This window comes from Haemorhous mexicanus, chromosome 3, assembly GCF_027477595.1.
Source record: "Haemorhous mexicanus isolate bHaeMex1 chromosome 3, bHaeMex1.pri, whole genome shotgun sequence".
Classification (NCBI taxonomy): Eukaryota; Metazoa; Chordata; class Aves; order Passeriformes; family Fringillidae; genus Haemorhous; species Haemorhous mexicanus.
Window position 1 is genome coordinate 24,787,922 of NC_082343.1, and position 21,443 is coordinate 24,809,364.

The window sequence follows — 21,443 nt, forward strand, 5'->3', positions numbered from 1 at the left end:
CCCCGCGGTCTTAAAGGGGCCGCCGCCTCTCCGCGGGATGGGGTGAGTGCTGGTGGCAGGTGCCGTGCGGGGCGGGTTATCCCGCTTCCCAAATTAGCTCTCGGGATATAAATAAGCCCCCGCCCCGCTCCCCCGCTGTGCCCGCGCGGAGCTGCCCGCTTCTTCCTGCTGTTGTGCTTACACCCACACCTCCCCTCCCGGGCCGCGCCCGTCGCCGCCGGCCCTGGGCGCGGGGGCTCCCGCGAGCGGCGGGGCCCGGGCGGGCGAGGGAAGGGCCGGCTCGGTGCGGGCTCGGGCGGGCTCGGGGCGGAGGGCCCGCAGCCCAGAGCTCCACCTGCCCTCCCGGGCCGGTTCGGGGCCGACCCGCGCTGCCCCGTGCTCCGGAGGCGCCGGGCGGTCGCGGCCCCTGCCCGGGTGGGGTCCCCCGGCAGCCTCACACGGCCGGCGCCTTCGGGAGGCTCCGTGCTCTAATAAACCTTCCCTGCTGCCTCCCTCTCCCGCAGTGAAGTGGCCGAGGAAAAGGCTGCTGAGCCTTGCAGGTAACTGCAAAGGTGCTGCCAGGTGGATCGATTTCTTCCTCGCTGCTGATTTGGTTTCTGGAATGTTTTGTTCCAGAAGAGAGTTTGGTTCTTGAGGGAAAAGAGGGAGCAGTGCCCGTGGATTACTGTGCCCCAGAGGGAGGGCTCTATGAGCAATCCACAGAGGCCTATATGGAAACATGGGAAGGAAGGCTTTTATAATTAGGAGAAGTGTTTTAAAGTAAATTTGCTGCAGGAAGCAGAAATTAAGTGCACTGTCTGCAAAGTAAAAAAGTGACTATTGTTTTGCTGTATTCATTTGAGATTTTTTTTTTCTCTATTATTTGGATTTTAATTTGTGCAAAGAAAGTTAACACTAAGCACTTTTTTAGGAATGTGAAAACAAATCTAACTCCTGTCTTTTTCTGCAAACACCATCCCATTTCCCTTGTCATTTTGAAGTTACTTGTAACAAATTGACACAGGACCTAAGACTATCAATTGAAACAAAAAGGTGGCAAACCCATAGCAGATAATCTGATTTTTCTGTCTTCTCTTTGGCAATAGCAGGAGTTTCTTACCTTAAGTTCCTGTTTGGATGTACAGATTATGTCCCTTAAGGTTAGCCTTTGAAAGTACCTTTAGCTTCAAAGTAGCTGTTGTTTCTGTTTCCTGAGAATGTGGTTTAATTTCTGTGTTAGGAAAGGTATAATGTTGTTAGAATGTGTGGAGTACCTGAATCTTTCATGCAATAATGTCAGTCCAGTTTGGATGACAGAGAAAAGGCAGTGAAATATCTTTAATCCTTGCAAAATACTCACACTAAAATAGAGAGTATTTTTTCCTTAACAGTGTTAGCATATAAACTAAAGGCATAGCAGGGGGCCTTATGTAACGGTACCACTTTGGAGCAGGTTGGATGGGCACTGGGATAGGTGAAGTGTTTGATGCATTACAGCTCTTAATGCAGCATTACATCTGTTGCAGTACTGCAGTGTTCAGAATTTTGGTTCTGAAGAATTAGATTGAGTCTTAAAAATTAAAACCTCTTATGCTGTAGAATGGGAGTGTCTCGGTCCTGAAAAAGGAAGGGTATTGAAATATTCTCACTTGATATTTTTTCCTAGCAATGTGTTTAAATTATACATTTAGTAGTAAGTATTGGGTATTTTTTTCTAATAAATAGTCAAATCCACTCCTGTAGTTAACCAGCAATGTTCCATTAGGCAGGAATACGGTGCAATAAATTTTCCATAAGAAAAAAAAATCTGTATTTCCATGTTGTTGAAAGATGTGGAAGGTTCATTTTAGCTAGCAGGCTCTGTTTGCCTTATGCTCCCATAAGCCTAGCTAATACAGGTGGTAACAGTGATGGAAGTGCTTATCCTGTACGTGAGGATATTGACAAAAAAAGGTTTTTGCTGTTTTTCATATGTACAAATATTCCTGGAGTATGGCTTTGGTATTGTTAATGCAGATGTGAGCCAGTAGATGAACTGCACTGGGTACAAGAACTTCATGTTGGAAGGATTGCAAGCAAACGTTAGTGTGCACAGCACAGAGTAAATGTTAATTTTATGCTGTACTATAATTACTCCTTATCGTATTGGGGCACTTAGGATGCTAGGTATTCTGAATTGTTTTTTCTATAGGTGATTGGAAGTTTAAATTAATGAGTACCAAATAGCCTTGTAAATAGGAACTTCTGGGAGAGACTGGAAACTTTTCACCTTGTTAATGTGCACAATTGTTTTTTTGGTCAAAAGCAAAAATATTCCCAGAGACAAGAAGGTGAAATGTATGACCATAATGAAAAATTAAAAAGGGAGCTGTAAAATTCTTCCAGCTGTTTCATCCTCATGTTCCAAAATTACTTTCCACACTTACAATTTGAGGTTTTGTATAATTTATGTTGGCATGTGCATTTTGTTTTTTTTTTTTAGTGGTCATACAAAGACTGGCAATTTTCTTCCTGACTTTGCTGGCAGCAGCTTCGATGTTTTGAGGCTGCTTAGTGTGCCAGACAGTAACCACCTGAATAAAGTGTAAGCTTTCTAGCTCAGGATTGGAGTCACTTGGGTAAGCTGTAACAAGTAGTTTGGCTGTTTGAGGATATGTGAAAAAGTGAGGTACATAATTCTCTGTGTTATATTTTTTTCCTATTTTTCCTCTCTTGCCTGTGCTTTTGTTCCTTTCTGGTTTGAAAATAGATAGCAGTCATTTCAGTAAGACCTTCTGCCATTGTTTGAACCGTACAGTGTCATTTATTTTATGTGAAGTTGCAGGTTGCACTTGTTTACTTTGATCTAGTGCTGTGAAACTCTGGAAACATGAGCTCCGTGCATGCTTCCAGGTTTAAATCTGTGTCCCATGGTTATCAGTCATGAATGCTATCTGCCTGAAATATTTCCTACTGATTTGCTATAGCTCAACAGCATTACCTCATAGCCTTTTAAGTGAGATGTATTGTGTAGTTCAGCTGAAGGTTCAAGATCCTGTCTCGTTCCATCATTATTTTAAGAAGAGTGGGGAATAAAAGGGAGATCACAGAGGCAACTGTGTGCTCAGCCTCATAACAATGGATTCTTACACCTGAGGTTCCTGTGCTTGTAAAAGTCAGGGACCTCATAGATGTGGTGTGATCTCAAGATGTAGATTTGCAGTCTCTCAAGCAGAGGAAGGAAGGGAGTTATTCCTTCTCATCAGTATGTATTCCCAATAGTAACAATTTTTATTCCAGAAGGTGTTATGCATGTATGTTGCACAGTCACACACGCAAAAATGCTGTGTGTGTTCTCAAGAAAAGCAGCAGCCTCTGTGCCTTGCATGGAGCCCTTATCTGATAGATGTGATCTCTGTCTGTTAGATTGAGTTTCTGCAGCAGAGATTAGCAGAGCAACGTAATTACTTCTGGCTACAAAGTAGGTACTTCAGTGGCTTGTGCAACCAGCGTTTCTACTGATGGTTTTAGTAAGGGCTCTTTGAACTCCTCTGGCACTGTGATCAGGCATTAAAGATGTAAGCCATATTATGATTCATTTAAGATACTGTAGGCTGCACATTTGTCACGGTGCAATGGGGCTTCATTAAAAGTGAATGTTGAGTTACTGTATCTCGGTTCATTTGGAAAAAAGAAATTCTTTGAACATTATGTATGGCATACTGATTTTTTTTTTTTTAAAGCTTTTGTTTGCACTAAAATGTTGTGCTTTATATATATCTGGCCATATGGAAAGGCAGGACAATGTAAAATACTTGTGTTTTTAAATCACTTATTGAGTGTTAAAGCTAAAACTATGAGACTTACTTGGTGCAACTTAATTGCTGTGAGTAATGCCAAAGCTTTGAATGTAATCCTTGGGAATGCTTAAGATACTAATTATATTCCAACCAGTCAAGGTGCACTTGTTTTGAAACTAGTCTGAACTGGTCCCTTCTGAGAACATGATATTTCCAATGCCAAAGGTGGAGAAGCAGAATCATTTCTACAAAAATGAGTCATCCTTCAAAACCAGGGACAGACTTCAAAGCATAGCACTTTGACAAAAGGTACTTTCAGATTAACAAAGCAAGGCCCAAATATGCTAAACACAAGAGCTCAAGAGCAGGAAATGACTTAGGTTTGGTCCAGGTCTAGCTGCTGACTGCTTTAGAGAATCCTAACTTGCTAATTGACTGTAGTTAAATTCTGGAGACTTAGTATGTAAGCTACAGTTACTGCTTTACGGACTCTCCCTTTGAGGCAATTATTCTATTAGTTATGGAGTTTCTGAGAGTTTTTTTCATTGCCTTACTTTACATTTCAGATACTTTTACAATTATTTTTTTAAATGCATTTCAGAAAACTGTGGTTATTGGACTAGCCAATTCAATGGACCACCTAGGTTCAATAGCATATCAAAGTTTTCTATTTTAGAATTGTGAATCTTACTTGCAAACATATTCCATTTATCTTTCTGAGTGATTTAAATAGAATTAACTCCAAGTCATATAGAAATTTTCCTATTAGCTCTCCTGTAGTATATTCCCTAGTGGATAAAACTATACTTGTATTCTTTTTGCCATTTATTCATCTTAGGAAAAAGTCTGTCAGCTATAATTTTGAATGAGGGCTTCCTCCTCCTATTATTAGCATTTGTTCTCCAGTCTAAATCTGAGAATAAATTCCATTCATATTGATACCCTTTCTAGTCATAATATAAAGACTACTTTTACAGCAATCTTCATTCATATCCAAATCTTACCCAGTTGGTTTCATTGCAGGGACTCAGACATGTCCAAGTAAAACTATTCTGTCTCAAAAGTTCTGACTTAGGTGGTGCTTTATTTGTAACATCCTTTCTGTTTGTCCATTTTGTCTTGTCCTTATACAAGTACAGCTTAGCAGGTCTGTGTTTCTTTCAAGGACACAAATGCCTTTGGTATCATTTACTATTCCACTGTGTTTCTGTATCCCTATATCACCTCATTTCATGATTTAGGCCTCCTTTTTTTGCTTAAATTCCTCCTGTTTTTTTTGGGTTTTATATATTTTTTGAAACAACATCCACAATACCTCAGTTGTATTAGGAATGCTTCTCTTGTTAGTTTCATTGCCAGGCTGCTGTTTTTAATTAGTACTATTTTTAAAAAAAAAGGCAAAAACAAAAAGCACCCAAATCCTTTTGTCCATCTATTCATTACTCATCTGTATTTCTGTATCCTTACTTATCTGTTTTTTTTTCCATTAATTTGTGCTAGCCAAATTAACTATGAATATGGTAGAAGGTTGTCCCAGTTTCTGCCATCGTTTTTAGTTTAAATTCTTCCATCAGTTTTGGCAGTGTTAGTTGGGCAAGATTACTTCTCCATTATTTCTGTAATAAAGCTCTGTCTCCAGAGGTGAGGGTGTTTTTATTTTTTTTCTGATACATTTCAGTGGCTGAATATCTTAAGATTATTCTAACTTGGAAGTGAGAGCTATTAATCTTTCAAACTTAATTCTCCTTTTTAGGGTACTTTAAGCCGAAGAATATGAGACTATATTTAAATAACATAGATAATGATATAGTAATTCTCGATCTGTTCCAGTAATAATTTTGAATTGGAACCTCCAGTCACCATGTTTTCTTTGCTACTTAATTGTCTGCTGTATGTCAGATCCCCATCTCAGAGAAGCAGAGTTCTCCAAAATCTGCTTTTTAGATTCATCATAGACCAGTCCTGTTGGCTTCACACAGTCTCCAGTCACAGAAATCTGTCTGTCTCTGTCTGTCTTCTGGTATTGGTGTAAATCTCTTGTTCTGAGGTTCACTCTTCATCACCCCCTCTTACCACCTATGTCCTTACCAATCACCCCTTAGGATACCTTTGGTTAAGTAGTCCTGTCTTTGGTGTGATGATTGATACTGGAGTCATGCAGCTTTACAAATGACATCATGCAATTATGACCCAGGTTTTGTAAGTACTGTTTTGGGCAAGGAAGGCATGGTATTAAGCTGAACATGGTAATGTTTAGGTAACTTTTATGGGTGAGTCATCAAAATAGTGGTGGTAATTATTCAGAATTTGGTGGATATTGAACTGAATTTATTGGTGGTACGTTACATTTATATCCAAGTTAAAGTCTTTGTCTGCCTTCATGCCACTGTATTTGGGTGCCCTATTTTTCAAGTGACCTCTACCTCTCTATTGCCTGTGCCCTTTAATGATGACCTATTTGTTTCTGTGCCTTCAGGCTTAGTTATTTTTTTAAACTTAAATAATTATTTAAGCCATATGTAGATAGGTAAAAGGTGTGACTGGTGATGAGCTGACATAAGAAATGTGTTAATGAACGGAAAGAGAAAGCATGGGAGGAAGAAGTGCCATCAATAGAGCTGAAGGATTCAGTCTGGGGAAGTAAGGCTGCAGTGAAGCAAATGGCATTCTTTTCCATGCAGTGTATCCCTGAAAGGATGCAGTGAGTTGAGGTTACAAACCATCTATTAATGCAAAAATCTTGGGATGGCTGTGGAAATAATTCCTTTAGTGCACTAGTTTAATCCTTACATTCTTCATTATTAATCTATTGCTGCCTTACCTTTTTTGGAGTGCTAATTTATGATTGCACAAGAATTGGAGTGCATGTGATGCAGACCTGAAAAAATAGACTGAATATCAGCAAAGTGACTTGATGTAGGAGAAACCTGGAGACAGAAAGAATGAGGGTGTTTTGTACCCCCTTATTTTCTCCCTCTCAATATCTAAGCATAGTTTTCAGCTCTCCACAGTCTGTCATTTCAGGGCAATGTATCAGATCACTCCAAATGTCATTTGGTGTCTTTGCACACCTATGAGAGTGGTATTTGTTAAACAGCATGGTCACAGTTTGACAGCTGGTGTCAAAATACAGCCAAGTAGTTTGTTGTGTGATGAGTGCACATGACGTTCCCAGTAGCTGTTTTTACACCAATGTCTCTCGGTGTTCCAAAGATTTCTCTTCTTCCTTTTGACATTGGTCTTTCCTTTCTTGTGCTTATTTCCCCTTGCTCCTTATAAAGCTGCTACAGGAAAGAAAATGTATCAGGAAAGAAAATGTATTAATATGATGGTGAAAGCTAAAGAAAGGCAGCAACTGATTGTGCATTGTACAGAGGACTCTGGTTGAAGATGACAGCTCTGAGCAGGTGACCTTGAGGTAGAAGAATGTTGATATAAAAGGGTCTTTTCTATTCGGGCAGTAAGATACTGAGAAGAGGGGCAACCTCTTGGGGCAGCAACACCCAGTTCTGAAACACCATGTGATGCTCTTAAAACAGCATGGGTACCAGGAAAAAGCAGTAGTTCTTTACAAACATGGTCTGAGAAATTCTGCAGTACACCTGAAAGTGGTAACATTAAAGCTGATGACTGCATTCGGACCTCTTAGTATTGAAGGTAACATGAAGTGCGTACTTCAGTATGACCGACAAAGTTACATCCAACCCTTGATTTTTTTGGTAACCATTTCTACCTGTGAACAAATATAGCAAATGGGTGTAGATGTGGAGAAATCTAGTTACTGCAAGGTGCTTCATTGTGTAGATGATGTTGGTTTTCCTTCCCTTTTTGTACTGTTCCTGCTTAGTAATGTTTTTGCCAATGCTGCCTTGAAACATCTTTCAGGGAAAGTAAGTTATGGTACCATCATGGAAAACTATGTAGGATTCCTTGTGTTTCTTATGGTAACAGAATCCATTCAAAATCACTTGCCTTCCTTTTTCCAAAGTTCCTTCTTTGTATTGCATTACCTACTTCCTATTTGTGGTTTCTGTAGGACTGGGAGAGTAATAATAACAACATACTGATCAGATGCTCGGCCTTGTAACCTCTGAAGCAAAGTTCCTTCCTGTTAACCAAATGAGAATGCTGGTGCTGTTCCCGCATACAAGTTCTCACTTGGCCCATGTTCTCTAAAGCCAGTGAAGCTGAGTAGGTTTGAATTCAGGGCAGAGTTTGGCCTTGAAGCATTTACTGAAGTTAGGAACCTTGAAGTGTTGGCTTTTTGGATTTTCTAATGCTGGTGTCAGGAGCATAGGCTTACAGCTCTTGTGGTGTTTCTGTCCATACTGTGGCTGTTGGGGTCCTTGCTGCATGAAAAGTGCAGTTAATAATCTGGCTGATGGCCAAGGCACAGCCACGTGCAGGTTCAGTCTGGGTTGCACAAAGGATCTGCTGGACTTGTGCTAAGGTTTGTTTGCTTGGGCCCAACCCTTCCACTTTGGGAGTGATCTGAAACTTCACCTCACTTTTCTACTGGGGGTGTGCATGTAAACAAGGTTTGTAGGTGAGTCTTGGCCTTGGCAAAAGTTTGGAATTGGTTGATTAATTAAAAAAATAATATAAACAGGTTCTAATTGAAAAACAATGCTGAGGTGGTGAGATTTTAAGATAAGCAATCTGGCCAACTTCTTTGAGAAGGTCCTCTTAGTACACTGCCCGTAACCATTTTGATATAGTTGCTCAAAAAACCTAAAACATTGTGAGAGGGGTTTTTTTTCAGCTGTGTGGAGCTAATAAAGAAGGATGTGCTACTAAATAAAGTCTTCAAATCCTTGTCTCTAAGGAGTTTTAACAAAGTTACTTAGGAGTAAAATAGTAAAGTCCTTGGGAATTACTATAACTAGTAGAAAAAGGGTCTTAGAGATTTTTTGTTATTGTTTTTAAAAGCATTACCATACATATATCTGCATGCTAAAAATCTGCTTTCAATCAAAATAGTTTTTTAATAAACCAAGCTTCTCTGAATTATTTGCAAAAAAAATTAATTTTTTAGAATTAAATTTTCAATCAATGAATGAAGTGAATGGTGGAAATTGGAATAGTTTTCTATAACAAAAAAGCTCTGAACAAAGTTATTAATGCTTTTAGCTGAAGTGAACTGTACAATAGCATTAATGAACTCTCAATGCTATAACCTTTGAATTCAAATTAACATTTTTAGGTTACCCAAAACTTTTTAAAGTCGTTGAAGTTCGTGTATTTTTTTTTTTTCCAGCAAGGCTGATAAGAACATATCTAAAAATACTTAAAATAGTGTAGCTTGCCAGGGGATCAAATCTTGTATTTTTCAAGGTGACCTTGCATTTATTTTTCTGGGGAGCCCCCTGCACTTGGATTTATTTTTCTGGGGATCCCCTCCCACCCACAAAGCTTATAGTGATTTACAGCTTTAATAAGAAGGAAATCAGCCAAATTGTTAACGTTAATGTTAATTTTAATAGGATAAAAACTTTGTTTGGGGTTACAGACAAGTAAAACAAACCCCAACTTTTAACCTAAAGCCAGAAGCCTAGGCTAGGTCTCCAGACCTACGAGTTTCTGAAAAACACAACCCCCCCAAAAAAAAGGAGCCGAAGTTTTTAAAGGGCCTGGCTTTAAACGCGGAGCGAGGATCGCGCTGGGGCTGGGGACTCATCATGCCAGGGCGGCGGTGCGTGTGCCCGGGCGCCGGTCTGCGGCGTTGTGTCCCGGCGGAGCTGCGCGGCCGTGCCGTGCCGTGCCGGGCCCGGCGGTGCGGTGCCGGTGGCGGTGCGGGCGCGGAGCGGAGCCGAGCGGAGCCGCGCTCTCCTCCCGCTCGCTTTCTCTTTCCCCCTCTCTCGCTCGCTCCCTCTCCCGCTCGCTCTCCCCCCTCCCTCCCTCGCTCTCTCGCTCTCCCTCTCTCTCTCCTACACTGCCAGCCCCTGATGTGATGGCGAAGAAACCCCGTTGACAAGGCACTGCTTTTTCATGACGGTGAGTTTCCCTTTGAGTGTATTATAATTTTGTGATAAAAATTTCAAGGAAAAAAAAAACACACAACCTCCTTCCTCCCTTCCTTCGGGGAGGGAAAAGAGAGGGGGGAAATCTATCTCCAGACAGACAGAAAAGAAAGAGGAGCAAATTAACAACCAGGAGTTGCCAAAACCAGGATATTAGGTTTCAGCCCAGAGAGCTATTGGCTCTGGGGCTATGTATATAAATATATATCTAGAGAGAGAGCGAGCGAGAGGGGAGACGAGGAGGAAGAAGAGGGATATTTTGTGGGTGGCTGTTGTTTGGGCAGATGTGGATTCACATGGAAATGAACTATATATATTAATTTTTTTTTTCCGCGAGGCTCGTGGTGGTGGCTGCTGAGGGCACTTAAAAAAAAAGTTGTTTCTTAAAATAAAGGCGCGGGGGGGGGGGGGGGTTGAAGGGAGAGATAAGGTTTCAGGTCCAGGCTGATAGCTGCAGAGAGGGGAGAGGTTTGGGGTGGGTTTTTTTTTTTTTTTTTTCTTGCTGATGCCATGCAAATTCAGGAGAGGAGGGAAGAAAAATCTCTTTTAATGACTCATTGATTGAGCCGGTTTAAAATTAGTTGTTGTTGTTGTCTTTTTTTTTTTTTCCGCCCCCTTGATGGCCATCAAGAGAGGGATGGAAAGAGGAGAGGAGGGAGAGAGAGTGTGTGTGTATGTGTGTGTGTGAGAGAGTGAGAGGGAGAGAGGGGGATAGAGAGAGTGTGTGAGGGAGAAAGAAAAATAATCTTTTCAAATCTCCTCCCTCTTTTTTTTCCCCCCTCGTTTCTTTGCTTTTCTCTAAAGCTCTGTGGTCTGTGAAACAGTCTTTTCTTCCTCCTCGTCGGGAAAATGGAGACACTTCGTCTCTCTCCTGGCTGTGCAGCTGGGAAGGATTTTTCTTTTCTTTTTTCCTTTTTCGCTCATGGCTTGATTTTTTTCTTTCCCCCTTCCACTCGCCATCACCCTAATCTTGTCTTTTCTTTGAGCTTGTGTCTCAGAGTTGTACCTGCTGGGGATTTATTTTTCACTCATTTCCTCGTTTTCGGTGTCGCCACTCGATTTGATTTGATTTGTTTGGTTTTTTATTTGCAATTTCCTTCGAATCGCTCCGTGCCTCCTGCTTTTAACCGAGGAATGGAAACGGTGCCGCTTTTTGTGGGTGCGCGAAATGCTCGGGCGGTAGGTTTGGGCTAATGCGACTTTTTTTCGCCTTTTCGGGATCAAGTTTTTCGGTGTGCCTTTTATTTTATTTATTTAATTTTTTATTTTTCTTTTGGAGAGAGAAAATATTTAATTGTAACGCCTCTTTAAAACATAATAAAGCGTCTCTTTCTGGAGTGACCCCTTTGGCTTCGCTATGGAGTGGATGTGAACCCCATCCTTTGTGCTGCTGGGATTATTTTGCGTAAAAGAAGCAATATTTTGTAAATAGATTTTTTTACTTGTGGCTTAAAAGAGTAGTCGGTTGTGAAGGGGGTTTTCTAAAATGGTCACTGTTCACATTTATTGAGTCATGGGCGGTATTTAGTATGTAAATTATATTTTGCTTTTTGGTATTAATTAAAGAATTCAGTTACAGATGATGGCAGAAAACAGGTATAGAGATGTTAAAAGCCGGGCAAAATCGAACGACGTCTAGAGGGCACGTTTATATTTCCTTAGAGCTGTTCCTAATCACTGTGGGAAGGAATGAGATGTGGAGGCCTCTGCCTTTCACCAGTCCCTGCTCGCCGCTCCTCTCCTTCCCCGGCCTCGGCAGCGCGGGGTGGCCGAGGGACTGCAGGGCAGAGAGGAGAGCGGCTCCGGCGGCGGCCCCGGCCGTGCCCGGGCTCGGCGGGCAGGCAGCGCCGGCTGCGCGGGGGAGCGGGAAGATGGCGCTGCCTGGCTCCCTGCCAGCGTTTGTTGCGCAGTTTCACCCGCTCTCCTCCCCCACGGGCGCCATTTTAAGGTCCTTTTTGCTGTCGCCGCGCCGTGTGGGGCGGTGCCGTCGCGCCCAGCTCGGGCCATATTTCTGTGTCTTGTCTGGGAAGCATTTCTGCTTTGGGAGCCGAGATCTCCCCGAAATCCTAAAAGTCTTGCTTCCCTGCCGTGCCCCCCCCACTCCTTTGCTAATCCTTGGTCACCGTCTTGAGGAGCGGTTTAACAGGCTTGGCTCGCACGGGCCCGTGCGCGCAGCTTCAATCGTGCCAACAGCCCTTATAAGCTTGTTTTCTTTACCTCTGAAATACGCGTTTCTTGTCATTCAGCGTATAGGAATTAAAAAATATTTGAGAGAACATTTTTTCTGAAGGATGGCCGAAAAATAAAACATGACATTAAAAAAGAAATCCACCTTTAAAAAATGATCCGGTGTAGTGCACAGGGCAATGTATTCTTCATTGAAGAGGTTTTCAGTAGTGCTTGCAAAAATAAGTGCATAGGTAATTTTTTGGTGGGTAGGTTTCTTATTTTGTTGCTGTTACTGTAGTCTTAGTAATATTTTGGTGGGGGAAGGGACTAGCATATTTTCAAGTTTTTATTGCTTCTTTATGTCTAAGGGGAAGCTGTTTTTTCCAAATTACTTAATTTGACAGCTCCACCTTAATATATTTTTAAAGTTTTTTTTTTCCGGTGCTGTTTGTAGGAAGAGCACTGCAAATACTTTTTTTTTTTTTTTTTCCAAAACCACCTTTTTTTAAAAAAACATTTCTGTATGATCTGCTCGGAGCTCATGAGGCTTGAGTTTAATACCAACTTCACCTGTACCTGGGAATAGCAAAGTGTGCTGCCCAAACCAGCTTATGCTGTGCCCGCTAAGGAGTGTGGAATGCTTGTGTAGTTCTTGGATTTATGTTTTTTGACACATCAGAGGAGGGCTTCCCCATTCTCATTGCTCATTCCTGATAGAAGTGGGAGATTTTTTTAAAATTCAGGAATAATCTTAAAGGCTGTTCAAATTTTTTGCCAGTTGAAGGGTTTTAAATAACATTTCTTTGAAATATACTTATTGCTCAAAATATACAAAAAAATTGTCTGGATATAAACTGTCTTTTTATAAAGACTTTCCTGGGGACTTGTTAGCATTTTAGCTTTGAAAAAAACACTGGCTATGAACCTTAAATTCTTTACAAAGATTTTGAATGTGGAATACAATATTTGTTCACCTACTTCAGAAATCATTAAATTCGCTGCTTCTTGAAGTGATTATTTTCGTTAACTGGAATCTTGGGATCAAGGTAGTGAATTTTTTTTTAATGGTAGCATATTTATAAATAATAAAATTTCTCTCTTATGCCTGAATGTCTGGAAGACTGTGTGTGATTTTCTTCATTAATTTGTGAAAATAGTGAAGAAATGGCAGAAATGGGATAAAAATGACGGGTTTATATTCTCTCAGGGCCTAGTACTTGCCAAATGACTATATATAATCTCTGCAGCGGGCTGCTTGCATTAAAGCACACTATATTCTCATCTTGCATTGAGATCTTTGTTGGCTACTACTTAAATATTCCAGACCTGTTCTTTTTAGATGTGTTTTTGTCTGAGTTTAAAAGTTTGTGGCTGTTGTTGCAAGTAGCACTTTGCATTGGGTGTCGCTTGTTTACATTGCTGGAGGAATGCAGAGCTCACCATGTTGATACAGTAGCCTGGTTGTGCTTCCATTGATACACCTTGGCTTAACTCACAGGTGTGATACTCGGGTGTTCAGGTGTGTGCTTGTTTTGTGCATACTTGGAGTGCTTGCTTTGTGTGTGATATCTGTATCCTGGGGTTGAAAATGCCCTTGCTAAAACTGTGGATTCAGTTGAGGTCAGTGCGACAGAGATGGTTGTACTGTAGCTAAGTATTTACATCACTTTATGAATGTGCAGCTTTCCTGCCCCAGCTCCTTCACATGTTCTTTTCCAGTACAGTTTATGTATTTATTTTAGTTCTACTGAGAGGAAGGCCCCAAAGTTGTGCTGGTATAAGCTGCATATCCAGTTTCCTCCAAGGTCCCTTTCTGTATTCATGGAGTTTTCCAGCAGACGTAGGCCCATGGCTAGAACTGAAGAGCTCTGCAGTGTGCAGATGCCTGGGTGTGCTGCCTGCTGCCTTTCCAGAGTTTTGCTGGTATACTTGCACATGGTTTCCAGAGAAGTTGTATCTGCATAACTGCAGTTGGGTTTCACACTGAGGCTCTAATGGTCAATGATCGTGCCTCTTCATGCTGCATTAGGCTTGTGGTAAATCTAATGGCTGCTGCTTTTTAGGGTGGATGTAGCAGCCAGCGTGAAAGTGTGTCATTGCTGTCTAAGTAGTGGCTACAGAGCAGGCGTAAGAGCCTCTTTGATAATGTAGTTACTGTTCAGAGAGTTGGCAGAATTCCTTACAGTGGTTCTGCTGGAATAAGCTGCATCTGTACTTGAAAGGTTTTTTATTGCCGTATAGACATAGGGATTGTCTACAAAAACAAGTGTGTTTTCCTTTCTTATGGTAGAGGAGAAGCAGTGACAATAATAAACTGTTGTAACATTCATTGTGACTTGCCACTGTTTTAATTTGAAAGAGTGAGCCTTTTTGGCAGGGCCCTTGTTACACCACCATAAATGCATTAGCACCAACCTGAACTGAGTTTTTTTCCAGGTCGTCACATAGTTAAATGAATATGTGTATCTTTTTTTTCAAGTGTTAATTTGTTCCTGCTTTCATAGTTGAAAAAAACCCCAACTACTCAGTCTGTAATATTTTGCTTTATTTTAAAATTGTTGAGGTTTTAGACAAAATAAAGATTACAGTCATTAACTAGCACAGAGAGACTATCAAGTTTTTTTTTTACTCCTTTTCTTGCACTAGTTTAAAAATGTTCTAGTGTTAAGGGAATCCTTACCAAAAGAAACAGAAAGCAGGCAAAATCACTGTAAAAACCTAACACAGTAACTTTTCTCTCATTGAAGGTATTGAGAAGGGGTGGTGAAATGGAGAGGGAAGGTCTGGAGAGGAGGATTTGACTTCATTGCGAGAGTCTGATTATTTTTGTAAAGTCTGATCTTATGCCTTGTCTCAGGTGGAACTTGCAGTAGTTTTATTGTGAACTTGATCCAAGTGTGGAATTTCAAGATCTGATGTTGGAGCTTGAATTTATTGAGATAAGTCAACTACAGAAGTTATCTTGGCCCCACTGAAATAGGTGGCGAAATTTCCACTGGCAGTCAGCAAGACATTGGCTTCAAGAAGGACAGCATGGAGAATTTTCAGCTTGGATTTGGGGTGTTGATATGGACTGCACTGCTGAAGTAGTTACACATCTGTCAATTAATCTTACTCAGTTTTCAACAGATTTCCCAAACATAATAACTGGATGAGTTATTGAAAGGAGTATAATATATATATGATATACTGAAAGGAGTGTAAAGGGCTGTTCAGCTAATTATTGGCAGTTGGTAGCAGATACTAACTAGCTCATCTGAACCATGCTTGTGGCAAAGTTTGGTTTTTAAACTAGTATGGACTAGAGTGGCAATGAAAAGGTATTAATTGGACATTGGTTTATAAATGAACTGAGAAATGTTCAGTTCATAAAGAAGCTATGGGCCTGCAGCATATTTTTTCAACATCTCTGTAAACTGTATGCTCACAATGAGAAGTGAAACTTGAGTATTCTCAAGTAGAAACAAAGTAAAAACCATCTGAGGAACTGACTGAACATTTCTTGGAGTATTGCACAAAGAACACATACTAACAGTCTGTACTATAGCATAGAGTAGTTTGTAGAAATGCTTAAGAGCATCTCATATCTTCTGGGCAGATGAATGTTTCCTTCCTAAGGAACTGCTGAGATCCTGCCTCCTGTGCATCTTGTGGGATGAAACTGGGACCTTTAAAAATGTTTTATGAATATTGAAATTCCTGAGGAATTGTGTATGTGGTGGAGCAGCATGGAGGACAGAGCCCAAAACAGGCCATAGCATAGTGATGAGGATAGTCACTGCTGGAGGAAAGGTCTGAGCCCAGCCTTTAGCCTGGGAGATCGCATGGGATAAGGAAGCATCCTGACCTTCAGGCTGAGGTTACTCTAGATTTTCTCTATGTGGTTTAAAAAAGTCTGTCTCCTAATAAAAGTCTTGTTAGGATTTTGATATTGCCAAGAGCAGCTGTGGATGCAGTAGGAAAAAAATTGTATTGAATAAATCAGAAATTGTGTGCTGAACATGTGTATCTCAGGGAGACTGACTGTAGACAGCCACACAGGGTGTTCACACGTGTACCTGGTGTGTTGGCTGTAGCTGGATTAGCCATACTGTCATACATACTGTTAGTTGAACTGCACATTTCCTTTCCTTCCCTAACATACTAAAATATCACTGTAGTTTTTGGAAGTTTGGTAAGTTGCCGCATTTGGCAAACTCAAATCAGTATTTTTTTTAAGGGCCTGCTAAAAGGAAATGTAGGAGTTGGATAAACAGCCTATTGTAGGTTGTGGTTTTTTATTTACCCTTCTGTGTATGGAGCTGGATGTATAAGCATCCTATGCTCTTGGGTGTTCCTCTGCCAGATCTTAAAAACCATGAAGAGGCCTAATGGTGTGCCTAGCAATTCCTGAGAGGAAGCACTTTTGTGTTTCTTTTCTTGTTGCTATTTTTCTGATTCGTGAAATGTTTCTCTTTTTCATCATTCTTTTGAATATTTAAAAATACAATTTCTTCCCATACTTTGTGGCATAGAGATGTCTGAAATATTGATGATTAAATTCAGTTCTACAGCTAATTTCAAGCATTGCAAATTCATCTTACAAGTTCTATTCAGATTTAGATTCTTGGAATGAAAAGTTATTTTTGAATATTAAGAAGGCAATGCTCGCATAAGGCAGTCTGTCACTAGATTAGAATTCCAAATTTCTTAGTTTTTTAGCTGTATTTTAGAGCACAGTTCTTGGTAGATTTTGTAATCGTGTAGTAACTTTTGATTACTCTGGAAAAGAAAATGTTCATAAGGAGTAATTCCATATTGTAGGATATAAGTACAGCATAGTTAGTTTATGAGTGAATAGTAAGTCTTTGTGTTTCACAAAGTGCATTTAAAAGTGATTATTTTCCCTTACTCCTGTTTTCTTGAAATGACCATTTTTGGATAATTACGACTTCCGAGTGAGGTTTTAGTTTGCAATGAATTTTTCAATATTTACCTCTTTTCCATTGAGTACTTGTCATTATTCTGCAGCAAATAATTTTTTTACAATAATGAGAGGGGGAGGTGGAAATACCTCTTAATATCAATTTTTGTATTCCATCCATGTAAAAATCAATTTCTTGAAAACAGGGTTTGACATGGTAAGCAGCTCTTAAGTTGATTATCAGATAGAGTCTTGGTTACTTACAAGAGTCTGAAATTCACTTTGCAAGATACTAGATTGCTCAAAAGTAGTATTGACTTGAAATGTAAGAATGAACTAAGTGATAATAAGGGTTTGAGTTTATACTCTTTTCTTACACTTCTGTGTTGCAGAGAATGCAAATGAGGTCTGGTTGTCCCTGTCTAGGAGTTTCCTTCACTGAATCCGAGGCTGCCTGTTCGATAGGAACCTGAGAGAGAACTGACAGGGTAAGGCAGGCAGTATTTACAGCACCTTAGCAATCTGAAGTGCACATAAAATACCCAGGGAATGATGAAACAGCTTGGGGTTTTTCCCCCTAGTTCAGAAGCACACAGAGCAAAATATTAGCAGTGTGGAAATTAATGAGAGTTTTGGTGGAAATTTGTGTGAGGGAAGGACTTCAGTTCTGGATGTTTGATCTCTGCAGTCAGTGTGGAGTCACTTAATGCTGCTGCAATCCTTTTGTGTAATTTAGCAAGGGATGGATTGGGTTAAATAGAGTTATCCTACATCCATGCTCAGAAAGGTTGTGAGGGCTGAAAATGCCACGAATTTGATGTAGCACGCTCAGTTCACAGCAGTACCTTTCTCTGCAGTGACTGTTGCAGTAACTGATTTGTTCTGGTTTTGTTGTTGTGATGATTGTTTTTCCAGTGGCAATGCATTTCTTCAGATATTCCATACTTGTGTTGGGATTGTAGATTAAAATTCTGAATGGAGAATGATAAAGCAGCAGAACAATTTAGAAGATTTTATAGGACAGGTTCATTATAAAGCATGAGAGAGATCTTGTCAGAATTCCTGCTGACAGGATGTGTACAAAGGCACACTGAAGTTGTGAGGATCAGTGGGTGTATGTCATAACTCCAACACTAATTGCTTCAGGTGCTGGGGATGTTACTGAGTGCAAGTTTGATTATCTCCCATTCTAAAGGTTTAGCTACAGCAGTCATTACCTTGCTCTAAAGCATTGATTTCCAAAGGTCAGCGTTCACTCTCAGGAGTCATGCTGCCAATCAGAAATTGATCTTGTGCATTTGCACAAAACTCTAAAGTCTAGATTTTTCCAACAGTTTTGCAGACGGATTTATGTGTGACTTACCAAGTTTTGATGTTGATTATATCACGTTTTTTGGAAATTAATGTTCTAGATGTTGCTCGTCTAAGCTTGTGCTTTTCACAGAAAGTGAAAATAGGTTTATTGCTTTGTATCTGAAATGATCTATTAAGGCTGTATGAAATTATACATGACTTTGAGAAAAATAATTATACTGTTGCAAGCTGGAATATAACTTGAGTAAATTTAAAATCCAGGGTTTGCAGCTCTTATAAAATGGATAGTATACGAAGTGTGTGAATAGTTGGACTGCTTCTGGGCAAATCTGGTTTTAATGTCACTGGAGGTTGTAGGCTCTGCATGTGTTACATGATACTGTGGATTGTGTACCATGTTGGTTAAAAATTTAGGGTGGTAAGGACCACTGGTGGTTACCTGGCCCTGCCCCCTGCTGTAAGCAGAACAAGCTTCACAGTTAGAACAGGCTGGTCAGGGCCATTTGAGTTTTGAAAATTTCCAAAGAGGGTGATTCCACCCCCTTGCTTGAACAATCTTGTTTGTGAATGTTTTCTTTGCATCTGGTTGGGATTTTTTGTGTTACATGTTTTGGCTCTTGCTTTGTGTCTTGCTGTGTGCTGGTGAGAGGTGACCTGCTTGGCTCATCTTAGTTCCCCTTTTAGCAGGCTGCAGGTAGCACCTGGGTTTGCCTTCTGTTGTCCAGGCTGAAGACAGGCAGTTTCTTCATGTGACCACAGGATTTTACTTGCACTCTGTTGGACTCCTTCACTTTGATTTGTATTTCTTTTAAGAGCAGTGTCTGTGTGTAAAAGCCAAACAGATTTCAGCTGGGAGCTCACGAGTGCTGGTAGAAAGGGAATAATTGCTCCACTGGCCTGCTGCCTTCACTGTGGTGATGTGGTTGTATTCACATGTGCTACAGCCCCACACGTGCTTTAAGGTGACTGAAGCACTGCTGCCTTCCCCTGTGTTTAACTATCCACCTACCTCCTTCCCTCTCTTGTGCTGCCCGTAGTGCTGCTGTAGCCCTGTGGCAAGGCAGAACCAATCAAGAAGCTCAGCCTAAGTTGAAACAGATCAATGTATTTTATCAGATCAGTTTTTGTTCCAGATGACTCTTCAAAGCTGTGAGCTGACCCAGGGAAAGTGGATGAGAGGAGGGCAGGACTGCTTTATTCATCTTCTCTTTGCTCTTTGCTCTGTAGTAGGTCAGAGTGTTGAAATGAAGGCAGAGGCTTTAAGGCCAAGTAATAAGAGTCTCCCAGAGGATTGGCTTGCATAGCTGGGATTTCCTTGTCAGTTTTATTACTTTCAACTTCTCTTATGTTCTGTTCGGGAACATGTGATAAAGGGCACTCTGGTTATTTCCCAGAAGGGATAGGCAGGGCTTCTTGCACAAGTACATGTTATCCAAGTTGCAATATATCCTATATTCACCAGTGTGGTAGCAGAGATACAGAATAAAATGGTAGGGGGTTTGCTAATAAGCTACAGGGAATATCTGTGCTGGGTTGTGACTAATTAGTGAGGATTGCCCTTTGTAAATTAGTTGGATGCACCAGCAGGGCTGAATTTGGTCTACTTCTTATAAGCAGATTTTTTTGGTGGCTTTTTTTTTTAAGACACTGTAGACCAGTATGGATAATTAGATATTGGCTACATTGTAACAGTGTTCCGGCAGTTTGTGTGACTCTTCCATAAGTGTATTTTCCCCAGCTGTCTCTAATGTAGGCTCTTGGCAGGGCCCTGGATGCATTGATGGGTCCCAATGGCCCAGCCAAGCCTCACCTAGAGCCTCCACTGGCTGAAGTCTCCAAAGACTGAGCCGAATGTAGAAGTGAATCAGTGTTTAAGGGTCTAGGACAATGGTCTCCAAATCTTTTTGATTGCACACCCTATTGGCAAGATTTTTGAGCATGCACCCCCAATATATTTATATTAATTTGCATACATAAGTATTTGTGTGTATATTAAAACTTCATATACTAGTGAAGTTTTAATATTTTCTTCTTGCATCCCACTGGATTTTCTTGCACACATCCTGCTTTCAAGACCACTGGTTTAGGCTTCATAACTCTTTACTTCATTCATTGTGGCAGGTTTTATTTTCAAACTCTCATGGCTTAATATGGGTTATACCCATTTCATACATCACTCATTGCTGTGGCCCACTGTATGTTAACAAACAGTGAGGAGGACACAAAACTAGAAAAGATAGTTGGCAAGAAAAGTGACAAACTTTTCTATTGCTTGTGCCATAGGAAAGGTTTTAGGAAAATTCCTCAGCACAGGCTTGCTTTTGTTAACACACTTTTAAATGATCATCTGTGTCAAGGTCGCATGTTGCTCAAATTCCTCTTTTTGAACTAGACTTTTGGGTGAATTTGTTTTTGGGTGTGCAAGTACTCTGCTGCTGCCTCTGCTGCTCTGCTGAAATTAACAGGGCACTAATCGTTTTGTAATCCTTGTTGAAAACAGGCATTAGTTAAAAAGGTTTAAACTTGCAGTGTCCTGGTTTTGGCTGGAACAGAGTTGATTTTCTTCCTAGTGGCTGGAACAGTGCTGTGTTTTGGCTTTAGGATGAGAATAGCCCACTGATATTTTGGTTGTTGCAAAGTAGTGCTTGCTCCAAGCCAAGGCCTTTTCAGTTTACCATACTGCCCCGCCAGTGTGGGGGCTGATTTGTATTTGCAAGTAATAATAAATACTGACCAGGACTAGAAGGGCCCTGCCTCCAGCTGGGTGAAGGAAGGGGACAACCGGGTTTGACTATTAGGTTTATTGGACTGTGGATTTGGCACATGGAAGGCACAGGATATAGAGGACTCATTTCCACAGCAACCTCATGGACTCCTAGGTGGAAAAGTTGGATATATCTTCTTCCCTATCATGCATCAGCCTCTGGGAAAATCCAACAATACAAGGGACTGTTCAAGGCCGCTCTGAGAGCAAGGTATACTGGGACATAAAGACATTGGGATAGGGGATCTGCTAAAAGGGCTGGCCTTGCCCAATCAAAACTTTCACATACTGTAGAAGTAGATAAACTTCCTATAGTGCACACAGAAAATTGTGTTGTGGAAGGCAGTCTGGGTTGTTCCTGTCTCAGGCAATGGCAGACCCATCCATGGGATTGGATTTGCTCAAGGGCACCTGTGTGCCCTTAGTGGGTAATGCAGAGGGATGAGGAAGTCTGGTATGTACTCAAGGGGATTTGATTTTGGGGTAGAACAGCAAATGAGGATGTTAATTGCTTT

General features: G+C 40.8%; 1 protein-coding gene across 7 annotated transcripts in view; it reads left to right on the forward strand.

Moving 5' to 3' along the window:
• Positions 1–2: 2 nt before the first annotated feature.
• Positions 3–21,443, forward strand: part of BICRAL (BICRA like chromatin remodeling complex associated protein) — a 45,052-nt gene continuing 23,611 nt past the window's right edge. Inside the window, exons 1-2 of one of the 7 annotated variants that reach the window (XM_059841140.1) lie at positions 9,557–9,752; positions 17,243–17,338. The gene's annotated coding sequence lies outside the window, so the exon portion shown is untranslated. Of the gene's footprint in view, positions 43–476; positions 540–9,556; positions 9,753–10,334; positions 11,203–17,242; positions 17,339–21,443 lie in introns of those variants that run through there. The other 6 variants (XM_059841141.1, XM_059841143.1, XM_059841142.1 and 3 more) reach the window with 6 other exon arrangements.